This window comes from Labrus bergylta, chromosome 16, assembly GCF_963930695.1.
Source record: "Labrus bergylta chromosome 16, fLabBer1.1, whole genome shotgun sequence".
Classification (NCBI taxonomy): Eukaryota; Metazoa; Chordata; class Actinopteri; order Labriformes; family Labridae; genus Labrus; species Labrus bergylta.
The window spans coordinates 1599375-1609914 of NC_089210.1; positions in this window are offsets into that span (position 1 = coordinate 1599375).

Genomic DNA, 10540 nt, shown 5'->3' on the forward strand with positions numbered 1-10540 from the left:
CCCCCCTGGGGGAGGGGCTACTGCCCTTTGTGATGTCATGAAGGGAAAATCTCCAAATGGCCTGTTTGAGCACACATTTTCTGAAAAGTGGAGCAGGTAGAAGACGGAGAGGATGGACTTTTCTCAACAATGGGGGGTTTGTAGACGGACTAGAGACACATAAGATGAGTGAGTGTGCAACATCTATTTTTACACTTGTATTAACACCACAGCATTAAAACTACATTTAAATGATTCAGATAAACCAGAGATTCATGAATAACAGACGAGTCCACTTAGAGAACAGTGGTTCAATGTTTTTAGGCATCTTTTGCAACATTTTAGAGAGAAACAGTCTTTGGCCTGATGGGAATCAATTCTCCATAATTTGATGCCCTGAGGGTGAAGATGGAAAGCTTGACGAGCCGAGTGAGAATGGATCTGACTTTGCTCTATAGTTAAGTCTTGAAGCGCTCGATCTGCTGCAGGATTTTTGTGTTGATTCTGTTTTATGCATATTTTTTTGGGCAAACATTCAAAGAGTTCCAGGGCAGGACGAGCGGCTTGGCAACACACTCGGTTTTTTAAACAGCCGGGATCGCATGGACGAGCGCCAAAAACTGACTGAGTGTTACCTGCTCTGGTTCCTGGGTGAGTTTGGGAAAGGCAAGGCCTGAGGGTGAGAGGAAGCTGTTTACCGTAACACTGAGCAAAGTGTGTGTGTGTGTGTGAAGCAGCACGTATGTCACTCAGGGTGGAGTATGCATGAGTGGTTATTTATTTGACCACAATGTGAACATCTGCACGAAGGGAGGAGACGATGAAGATAAAGTGGAATTTCTTCTGTCTAGTCTCACACATCCTGCCTGCAGTAAAATCTCTTCTAACAGACTTTTTCTGACCCCTTTAAAAAAAATTATGTTGGATTAATTTCAGACATTTTGTGGCTTTATTTATATGATGTCTGGGAACAAGATTAAAGAGTATTTATGACGATATTAGTGCACAAACTCTCTTCTTATTTACATGCAGCAAAATCCCCTTAATTTCTCCACCCTATAGACTCTGTCTGTAGACAAAGCAGGCTTTCACAATAAGGTGCTTATAGTGAGGACTGAGCTCTTCTCTCCTCCTCCTCCTCCTCGTCTCAAACCGTCCCATTGTGTCTCACCACCTCTGCACAACTCTCCTTTTGTCAGAGCTGGGCAGCAGCCTACTCGTCGTCTGCTCTCGGACGGCGCTGGGCTCTTTTTGGTTGGTGCTTCAGCTCCGTCTCTGTGACTCAGAGCAGCCAGGGCTAATCAGAGGTCAGAGCCCCCCCCCGAGCTCGCGCCTCGCTTCAGAGTCTTTCCCCTGACCTTCACAACTCCTCCAAACATCCACTCAGCAGAAAAATAAGTCGTCGGGGTTATTGAGGGGAGAGCGGCTGGGCAAAGGGGACAGAGAAAGACAGGCTCAGTCAGATGAGGTTTGTTTGCGGCTGACTCCTTCGTTTGGACATAATGGGGCCTCTCATCTGTAGCGCAGCTCTTCTCCTTTGTGACTGTGGTCACTCTATTGCCAGCTCTATTAATAGAGGGATCCATCATGGTTTACATCATCATCATTATCATCCTCGTCAACATCACATGATGGTGTTTTCTTCCTCTCCACACGAGACGATGCTGATCTTTTAACACTCAGAGGGCTCATGTTACTCACCTGAATCTATGTATAGATTCTATAATTAAATGTAGAATCTGAACTCAGGGGTCTGCCTCTTATGAGAAGAAGACTTTTGGTTTCTGGTAGACGTACTGCGTAGTATCGACCAATCAGCAGGCTTTGGCGTACATGCAGGAAAAACAGTAATATGGAAAGTAAGAGAAGATGGAACCAAATCAGCCGTACTGATCTTTGCAACCAACGGCGTTAATCTGATGATGACTTCTTCATCTCCATAAACAGATCAGATCTGTACGAGAGCAGCACACAATCTCTTCTAGATCAAAACATTTAACTTTATCTAGAAATCTGATGGACGCTGACGCAAAAGCCTATCAGCGTTTGAAATCTCCTGATGTCTTTGAAGGCATCAGAAAAGTTTCAATTTCCACTCAACAAACAAACATTTAAAAGTCGTTCTCTCCTCCTCTGAAGGTCAGACCAGACAAAAATCAATCAATCAATAAATGACTCGCAGTGCACTGAATACAGATTAAAATGGATATTAATAATGTTTGTCTTAAGAAATATTGTGCTAGTGATGCAATGTAGCATAATGTCCTGAAATGTAAGCCATGTTTTGTTTTTTGTTTGTTTTTCGGTCTGACTTTATTCTTTATATTCTGTAAAACTTTCTGAAAATCTTAATAAAAAATATGGTTTAAAAAATAAATAAAAAAAGAGATTAACCAGAAAAAATGGATATTAATAATGCACCACTATCTCTACTTTGTTAAACAAGCTAACGAGCTCTGATGATTGAAAAAAGCAAAAGAAAACAAAGAAAGTTTTCCTGTTAGACAAAGCCAGTACCTCCTTCCTCGGGGCGTCTGGGTAAAAACATTACGCTCTGTTTCATACTGCACTCACCGCTGTTAGGACCCGGTGTTTGGTTGTTAATTGGACTGTCAATGATGCATCACAGGGGAAAAGAAGTCTTGGTTGGAAGTCGTTTATCGCTAAGCACTAGGCCCAAGATGACAGGAGTCGGCCATTGTTCCCAGAGAGATATATGGTGGTCAGATGTTAGACGATGGCTTTATCTCTTCTGACCTCTACGGGACACTTATCTGAAGGCTAAAGATCATCAGTTTCAAGATCATCAGAGAGCACGCTTTCATGGCGAGTAGAGGAACTGAAATAGTGTTTCAAAAGACCCACACAGTCACTGCACTACAGCTGGTTTCCAAAGAAGTCATAAAGACAGAAATATCATGTTGGATGGGAATGATGTTGTGAAAATAATACCCAGGAATCAGACTTTTTCTTTCACTGTGAGTGTGTTTACGGTTTATATTTAGATTGCAGAATTACTCCAGCGACTTAACACCAGATGGTCAGTTCCTCTACTGGAACTACTGGAGCCATGTCAACAAGTTCTGAACAGACCATCATGGACGTCAGAGGATGAATTATAATCTGTTTGGTTTTCCGCTGACTAATAGACGAGTGTGGTGTAAGCTGCAGGGTTTTCTGTCTGCAGGGTTGAAGGCTTGAGTTTGACATTTATTTTTTTTTAAGGAGCAGAAGAAGAAGAATTGAACTTATCACGATGAGAGGTCGGTGCTGAAGGAGAGCCAGAGGTTGGCAAACAACAACTGATCAAAGGTTTACCGTCCAGGAAGTCAGTCCATGAAAAAAATCGGATTTACCTTTCCCTATATTTGCCAGATTTACCCAGCGGCCATCTTCCTGTCCTCCTGAGGAAAGCTCTAACGCTGCTAACTGTGAAACTGAAAATAAAAGCTTCACTAGTAAAATAAAAATAATGTTTTCAACAATAGCAGAGGAGAGGCAAGACTTCTGATATTAGCGTTGTAGTACAAACTAATCTGAGGGAATCATTTCAGGTCCAGAGCTGCTGCTGACTCCAAAACAGGAATCCTTAATGTTGTTTTCATGTTTTAATGTTGATGTATCGTTGAATAAAAGCAAATATTACGCACACGGAGCTATGTAAAGCACACCTAACGGTCATTACTGAGGGAAGCACTGGTGCTTATTGTTGCTAGCTTAGCGTTCTGACACTGAGGTTGCGAGCACTGCCAGCACAAAAAACTGCTTTAGCTTTAATATTAGCTTCTTCCTTGTATTAAATCTGGGCTTGAACATGGTTAACATGAGCTGTTAGCTACCTCATGCCCAGGGGTTTTACTTAGCTTTTGTCCTCCAGCTTCTCAGTTTTCAATAAACTGATTAGCTGTGAAATTAAAACAATGTCACAAATTCCTGAGTGAAACCATCTGAGATCTAGAACAACTTATAACAGTTTAAGAGCATTTAACTTCCCCTACTTGAGCATAAGAAGAAGAAAAAGTGTGAATATGGTGAGTGTCTTTCTGGGTATTAGCATGTTGAGGTTAGCCGTGTAAGTGTCTTGAAATTGGTTAAATTAATCTGACAGATAACTGGACTGCAACCACTGACAGCATCAGGCTTCACAGCAGACATTTACCAGTGGAATGATGGACAAACGCAGGATTTAAAATGCAGCCAAAGCAAATTCAAAAAAGAGATCTTGCTGATCTTGGAGGGAAAACACTGAATCTACGCCCATGCCCGTGGCTGTGTGTCTAGGAAGTGCAAAACACACTCGAATCCAAAACGCGCTGTAGAGGAAATGTGGACATGCATCCTTTGGAGATTAATTCAGACTTTACATGTCACTGAAATTATAAACCTTGGGTGTAACGCTCGACTCTCACGCCATGAAATGAAATCCACTCTGGCACTAAAAGACTTCATGTTTTTCCGTTTTCCTGCAGAGTCAAATCCATTTGATCATGTCTCATACAACCCTGGAAGACTTGTAACTTTCTGTGTGTGCAGCAGCAGCTCTGTCACAACCTCTCGCTCTCTTCTTTAAGATAAAAAGGTCAGAGGTCAGGGCGGCCTATAGGGCAGGCTGATGGTGTCAAACACAATGCTGACTGTGACTGTACTCACTGGAGGACTCCTCTGCAAGTCGTCCGTCCTGCTCGATGAACCTGAGAGCCGACTTTAGGATCTGTGTGTCAGGTGGTGATTGGAGCTTTAGGGGGCAGTTTCGCTCGCAGGCAGCGCGCCATTTTCTGCAGAGAGAGAGATAAGAGAGGATTGGTTAGTCTAGTTAGAAGTGTAGGTCACTGATGTAATCTCAAATGATCTACATGTACAGCTGTGTCCCATGGCTCCATACAGCCCTCATCTGTCAAGCCCTCCTTCTTCTGTCCCTCTCTCTCCAACCCTTTGCATACATGCACAACAAACCTGAATATTTCCAGGATTGGCTGCATGTAATCTGTGAATTTCTAAGGCAAGGCAAGGCAAGTTTATTTCTGTTGCACAGTTCAACAACAAGGCAATTCAAAGTGCTTCACACAAGACATCAAAAAGCATCATGACAGAGGAAAGAAAATAAACATTAAAATAGAAAAATCACTGAAATTATTTTTAGTCTAACGTTATCTTTTTTCAAGTTCAAGTTATCTTTATTAGTCAAATGCACAACATAACAGGCAAAGCAGTCATAGCTGGCAATGAAATGTTTGGGTTCCAAGCTCTCCTTAACAATGCAAAAATAAAAAATAGTATAGAAGATAAGAGTAAAAAGAGTAACAACATAAAGTGCAATTAAGAACCAAAAGTTTAAATAAAATTGGAATATATGTACAGTATATATATATATAAATATATATATATAACAATAAAGTAAAGTGTCTCAGACAGTATCTGTGTAGTGCAGTGGCATGCAATGTGCTGTAGTATGCTTGTGTGTGCAAAAATATTATTGTGTGTGTGTGTGTGGGGGGGGGGTTAGGAGTTCAAGGGGCTTGTGGAGTTTAAGAGTCTGGAAATTATCTGGAAATTCTTCTGAGATTTCTGCAAAAGTCGGGGTGAGCCGAGGTGTGAGTGCAGCAGGAAATATTCAGCGAAAACCGACCACACTACACTGGGGTGTAAACGTCACCACCCCCCCAACCTGCTCACCAAGCCTTCTTCCCAGAAGCACCACAGCACCTTTTACTAGAGAGCTTGAAAAAGTCAGAGTGAAAGACTGTGTTCCCACATGCAGCTCACCCTGAACAATTTGGGAAACGTTCAGGGGTTTTGTGCAAAAGGGTGTGAAAAGGGTTTTTTATTCCACAGTGCAGAAGTATGCAATGTGCTCTTAATGACCTCATTCATTTCAGGGTCATGAGTTGAAGCCAGGCAGCGTGAAGAACAAGAAGACGTTTAACACAACAGAGCGGGATGTAGGGGTGAGGGCAGGAGGAATCTATTGGCTCCAGATCTGTGTGTGTTTGTGTGTGTGTGTCTCAGAGGAGGAGGGATTTAAGAATAACTGACATTCTATCCACACAGTCTTGAAGTGGTAAATATAAATACCGCAGTAAACACACATCTGATCCATAGCACACTCGCTGCCTGCCAAGCCTTCCTCCGAGCCGCTCGTCTCCGTTTGGCTCCGTCAGACGGACACAGCTGCACGGCTACGTGAGCGTTTCCTTTTGCTTCTCTAACTGCCACATGGTCCAAACATGGATCTGGCTTTTATTAAAAAACTAAACTCCTTCACAAGCACACGATCAGGGGGTTTTCAGAACGATATAAGTCATCGACCTGAGAGCGCTCTTTGGGAGATTGAAGAGCAGCTGCTCCATCATTTCTGCCCTCATCGAACATATTTCTTAATAAAGCCGAACAGTTATGAACCGCCGTTTTATTTATGTCCCCCACTGACTCACTAAACTCTCAGCAGCTGCAACCTTTGGTCAAGCGGAAACATCATTATGTCACTCCTCATAACGGCCCTGTCTTTAGTCGAAGAGTTTTTACTCCCTCATCTGAGTCTGAGCAACACCGACACTTTAAAGTTTATAAGCAGGGAATGTAGTGGCTATTTGTCCAAAAGGAAAACAATCTAAATAAACTAATATCAAACATAATCAAATGACAACTGATGCACCATGGGGATGTGATGTACGCAGGCAAAAGAAATCCAATGTCCATGCAAGAGATCTGTGGTTTTATGTTAGTGTGCATAGCGCGCCTTGAAGAAGACAGGTCAGGTCTCGAACCGTCACCGAACACAGGCTCAAAAGGAATTTTGGAAGCAGTTAAACATCAAGGTGGGAATCTCAAGTAACACTTCATCTATTTCATAAGAAAGGTGTGATGAAGAGGAATAAATCCATAAAAAAAAAGTTACAGGCAGGTTGCTGGTAGCCTAGTGATTAATGTGCACGCCCCATGTACTGAACATAGACTACAGTCCTCCAAGCGGGCAGCCCAGGTTCGAATCTGACTTTTCCCGCATGTCATTCTCCACTCTCTCTCTCTCTTTCCCTGATCTCTACAATAAAGGCGCAAAAAGCCCCAGAATTGACTCCATACTGGGAGCCTAGACCTTCTACATTTGTTGCCGTGGTTTCCAATCAACAATCAATATTGTTTGATTTCAGTTAGTTTCATATCAAAGTTTAAAATTCTTAGATCATGACATCCCCCCGCCCCCTGTGATGAACTGTGCCCACACTCATCCTGTGGTAAAGGCAGTAAAACACAGGAAGAGGTAACAGGACACACATGGTTTTTAAAAGCTACTTCATTAGGATGTTGTTGGTTAAATTAAAGTTTTATTACAAATCTATGAAGATTAAAGAACAAACTTGTTTATCTGGAAGCTGTGTGCATAAAAAAGCTCATATGCTCTCTCCTTCTCCTCCCTGATCTGTCAGCAGTTCATCGTTTTTTTCTGTCTCAGTCTCATCCTCAGTGTCTGCTCCACTTCCTGGTTTCCCCTCCGAGTCAGAGTCCAAATAAACAAGACGGAAACTTTGCTGTTCTAGACACCCGGACGTCACAGTGAAGGTAAAACCAGACCAGGGAATCCCTTCAGGGGGGGTGAATAATGTGAAGGTCATGACCCTGACAGGAGTGACGTCATCGCTTCATAAAAAAACGAGTTTGAGTCTGTGACGTAGGAGTGAGTAAGTTTGCAGTCACACACACACACACACACACCTTAAAATCTGATTAAGTAACACAAACAAACAACGCAACAGTCATGAAACACACACGAGCAGCTTTCTCTGCTCTGATAAATCCACAGGGATTTTCTCCGGTTTAGGGCGGATTCACAAAAAAGCTTCAGCGCCAGCACTTTCTGAGGGCAAACACTCACATGCAAGTTTTTTCTGTCAACACAAAAAAAGACCGCAGATTTGTTTTACACTTCTGTCTGCGTAGGCAAGTCCTGCTGAGCCCTAAGGGAGCGTTTGCTGTGATCCTGGAACCCGAGCGCCATTCCTAACGCTCGGGACCCGGCACGTCTGAAACAAGCCGGGACACGGACGCCCTGGAGTGAAGACGTGCCTGAAAGAATCATCAACACCCCCACAAACACCCACACACACACACACCCCTCCTCACACTCTCACACACACACTCTCTCACACACTCACACACACACACACACACACACACACACACACACACAGCGCTCCACTCTCACTCACACACATGCTTACTCACACACCGGTATGTAAATACACTTTTGCTGGTCGCCACCTTGAACACAGCCTGAGACAAACAAACAAACACTCTGCTCAGCCCCGCTATCAGAAGTGTTTTTGTATCTCACCTCAGCTGACTATTATTACTGTTTGCGTGCTGGACGGTGATCTCGTGCAGAACACATGCAGAGGTCGGCATTAGGAGCCGTCTGCAGCAGCGTCTGCGAGGTGGAGACGACCACAAGCAGCACAATTAGCAGTTTGTGGTCTGTAATGTGGCTCGCTAATTACCTCACATTTAATGTAGTTCACCTTAAGTAGAGCATTTAGGGAGCTCGGCTGCTCCAGGAATAGACTCTCTCCAGGCAGTTTGAGAGTCTGGTTTGGTCACAAACGACTGTTTAATTTGTTTGCATGGCAGAGTTGTTTACTACAGCGTCAAACCGGGATGATATCCGGCTTTGTTAGAGAAGTTTTAGGGCTTAGAAATACAAAGAAGTTTCTTGATTTTAATAAAAGTTAGCATGACATATGTTCGTTTTCTTTCTTAATGAGAGTTCATTAAGAACTTCTTGTTCCGGTGAAGGTCGGGTTATACATGTCTGTTGGGTATCGTGCACTTTGGGTTCTTTTCCGTTGAATTGTATTTAATTAGTTTTAGTATTTTGTATTTGTTATGTTCTTGTTGTTGTTTATGTTCTTCTGTGTTTGGTTTAGTTTGTTCTTGTTTTTGCTGTTTGTCAAAGCACTTTGTAAACCTGTGTTTTTAAAAGGTGCTATATAAATAAAGTTATTATTATTAAGATGTATCCACTCCTGTGTGTGTGTGTGTGTGTGTGTGTGTGTGTGTGTGTGTGTGTGTGTGTGTGTGTGTCGAAGACAAGGCTGGAGCTAGCACGGTCAGCTAGCTTAGCTCTGGTTGGAAAGGGAGAAAAACAGCTAACAAGATCACAAAAAGTACAAGATCAGGAAGATAAGTTTTGCATTTAGGAAGCGCTGCTCCAAAAATAGCCTCTCGACGGTTTGGTTACTAAATAACCGTTAAATTGTTTTCCTGGCAGAGTCGTTCTCTAAAGCTTTAAACGGAGATGCTATCTGAGTCGTTTTGGAGAAGTCTTCAGGGAAATTAAACACCTAGAGTAGAAATGAAATGTCTTGAGGTTATGTTGTCATTTCGGGGTAAACATGTTCATTTGCTTTTCTTGCTGAGCGTTCGATGAGGACATATATCACTCTGAAATGTGAAAGAGAACCTCACATATAAAGACATGATGATCTTTTGGGATACACACTGGTATCTTATGCTTTAGCAGCTCTACATGGAGGTCGGTGCTCTCAAAGAAGAGACCTTAGATGTTCAAAAATATAATTCAGTGGACTCCTTCTCTCAGGCAGAATCCAAAGAAAGTACTTGAGCACACCAATCATTTAAGGAATATTAAATTTGGCGCAAAGGACCTAACGTCTCGACGCCCTGCGCCTTCCTCAGAGGCAAAACCTCTGACTTCTGACAGCCTGAGAGAAGGAGTGCATTAAATTATATTTTGAACTGGTATCTTAATGTTGTACAAATACACACATCACACATTAGATCTCTATACATTTGAAAGGGTGTGTATGTGACTTCCAGGGCTCTTGGAGCGAGCCTCTAGTGGACACTGGAGGAACTGCAGGATTTTGCACTTCGGCAGTGGCTTAATTTTTCAAAACTGGAAATTGGCACTCAAATGTATTCAGTTCATCAATCCAAAATGCCTCCCTTCTTCGGAGCTGGTTAGTCAGATGGCTCCTCTGGTTTAGTCTTCACTCTTTCAATCCATTAAATTAGAGGGTAGGAGAAGACCCATAACATTTCTGATGGCAACCTTATGTTCTGCAATTCTTAGTTTTAAATTAGCTGAATTGGAACTTGTAACCTTTGGGTTTTTGTATTGACTGAAAACATAACTTTTTAAGAATGTGAACTTTAATTAATGAAATCTTCACTAACTTATAAAACCATTCCTCCGTTTTACTAATAAATGGAATATGTTTGTTGATCTTGAACCGGCTGAAAGAAAAAAAACAGGAGAAAGAAACCGACGCAGCATCAGAAGCCTTTCAAATAGTTTTCCCTGAAGTGGAGAACAAACAACATCTTCCCCTCTTCATCTCTCACTCTGAAAGTTTGGAACTGAGTCATCTTCACAGTGCCTGTCAAACATTTCACTGCTTCGTCATTCCTCATCACCGTGTCAGACCGGCCGAGTCAGAGGTGTCCTCTTTTTATCATCACAACTACCTCCAACATTTACTTCATTACACTACACCACATTTACTATCATACTATGGTGTTATTACTATAACTATTGGAAGGCTGC